This window comes from Elephantulus edwardii, unplaced genomic scaffold (genome assembly GCF_000299155.1).
Source record: "Elephantulus edwardii isolate Elephantulus edwardi_28Jun2011 unplaced genomic scaffold, EleEdw1.0 scaffold00050, whole genome shotgun sequence".
Lineage (NCBI taxonomy): Eukaryota > Metazoa > Chordata > Mammalia > Macroscelidea > Macroscelididae > Elephantulus > Elephantulus edwardii.
This window is the reverse complement of record NW_006399800.1, coordinates 10216841-10219182: the sequence shown is the minus strand read 5'-3', so window position 1 is coordinate 10219182 and position 2342 is coordinate 10216841. Positions and strand designations below refer to the sequence as shown.

At 43.5% G+C, this 2342-nt stretch overlaps 1 pseudogene; it reads left to right on the top strand.

The window, feature by feature from the left end:
* The first annotated feature begins 1061 nt into the window (after positions 1-1061).
* Positions 1062-1659, top strand: LOC102870119 (annotated as a pseudogene).
* The last annotated feature ends 683 nt before the right edge of the window (positions 1660-2342 follow it).

Below are 2342 nucleotides of genomic sequence, written 5' to 3'. Positions count from 1 at the left end.
ATAGAACAGAGTTCAGAGCTGTTGTACATTGGGTCACTATGATTCACAAGCGACTCAACAGCACATAACAACAAAACAGACTTACATATGACAAAAGTCTGGAACAAAGGTTATCTTGACAAGCGACTCAACAGCACATAACAACAAAACAGACTTACATATGACAAAAGTCTGGAACAAAGGATATCTTGCAGGGAGGACTGAGTGAGGAGATAGGAAAGGGAGGGAAAGAATGTGCAACAATGAAAAAATTAAAACTTATTTATGTGAAAAAATCTATTATTGACAATTTCAAAAACCAAAACACACAGTTCAGCAGCTTGACAGATTGTAGGAACATGAAGAGCTGAATCAGCCATAGACATGCCCTGGGAGAATAATTACTGATATCCCGTCTGCAGGAAAGCAACTAGGGTGGAAACTATTATTTTCACTGGAACTTAGTCTCAGGAGTAACAGTTAAACATAGTGTTCTGTAGCTTTATTCTAGAAGGATTCAGGGTTAATACTAGACAAGATTCAAACAAATTCAAATCAAAATTTAAAGGTAGGACGCCGAGAACGTGAGTCTGCGCTGCTCTTGTCTGCCTGTCGGCCTTATTTATTATAAACAACCTTGTTAGAATTTAATTGTGCACATAAAGTGGAAAACCAAAGATTCTACTTTTCATTTCTGAGATACAGCATGGAACAGAATTAAGGCTAACCTCAGAAAAGAGGGAACTTTAGCCACATTTCCAAATCTTTTTAGGAAAAGCAGTTCTGAACCATATAGATCCTTCAGGAAGAAAACTCTATGACGGGAGATTTTACCTTTAATTTTTTTTTCACCTGTTCCTAATAGTTTATTATTAATCACCATAGTACTGTGCCTCCACGAGTGGGCTCTGGGAAGGGGGATCACTATTCATTAGTTCTCCCCAACACATGGGAAGAGTAGTGCAGTAAAAGACCTAGCCCAAGCCTCTCGAGGGTCCCAGATCCGAGTTTCAACAGAACAGGTCTGGCCTTTTTCTGGTCAGTATACGCACCCAGGCAGGGGCACAGGTGGGCTTTCAGTCATGGCCTCTGGCAACGAGCACATCTGAAAGCCCGCCCCCAGCTTTCAGGCCACTGCAGTGGTGGATGGCGCTTTCAAGAAGGTGAAGCTTTCCGACTACAAAGGGAAGTACGTGGTGCTCATTTTCTACCCGCTGGACTTCACCTTCGTGTGTCCCACCAAGATCATCGCCTTCAGCGAGCATGCGGACAACTTCGGCAAGCTAGACTGCGAGGTGCTGGAGGTCTCCGTGGACTCGCAGTTCACCCATCTGGCTTGGATCAACACGCCCCGGAAAGGAGGGAGGCTTGGGCCCTCTGAACATGTCCTTGCTGGCAGATGTGACAAGTAGCTTGTCCCTTGATTATGGTGTGCTAAAGGAAGATGAGGGTATTGCTTACAGAGGCCTTTTTATCATCGATGGCAAGGGTGTCCTTTGTCAGATCACAGTCAATGACTTGTCTGTGGGGCGTTCTGTGGAGCAGGGTCTGCGGCTGGTCCAGGCCTTCCAGTACACAGACGAGCATGGGAGAGTATGTCATGCTGGCTGGAAGCCCAGAAGTGACACGATCAAGCCCAACGTGGACGACAGCAAGGAATACTTCTCCAAACACAACTAGACTGGCAGGCAGAGGACACGTCTGGGCCCTCTTTCCCCACCTGTGCCCCTGCCTGGGTGCATATACTGACCAGGAAAAGGCCAGACCTGTTCTGTTGAAACTCGGATCTGGGACCCTCGAGAGGCTTGGGCTAGGCCTTTTACTGCACTACTCTTCCCATGTGTTGGGGAGAACTAATGAATAGTGATCCCCCTTCCCAGAGCCCACTCATGGAGGCACAGTACTATGGTGATTAATAATAAACTATTAGGAAGAGGTGAAAAAAAAAATTAAAGGTAAAATCTCCCATCATAGAGTTTTCTTCCTAAAGGATCTATATGGTTCAGAACTGCTTTTCCTAAAAAGATTTGGAAATGTGGCTCTTTTCTGAGGTTAGCCTTAATTCTGTTCCATGCTGCATCTCAAAAAAGAAAAGTAGAATCTTTGATTTTCCACTTTATGTGCACAATTAAATTCTAACAAGGTTGTTTATAATAAAGAAAAGTGATCCTACTGTTTTTCTTTGCTTGGAACTTGATATGTACAACCAGTAAAGTCTTAAGCCAAAGTTCTAGTGAAAATGAGTTTTAGTGAAAATTATTTACCTAGGATCTGTATTTGTTAACCAATGTGAGACAAATCACTTTACAACTTAGTAGCTTAAGGGTCAACACTTCAAAAGAAACTTGGCTGAAAGTTCTAGC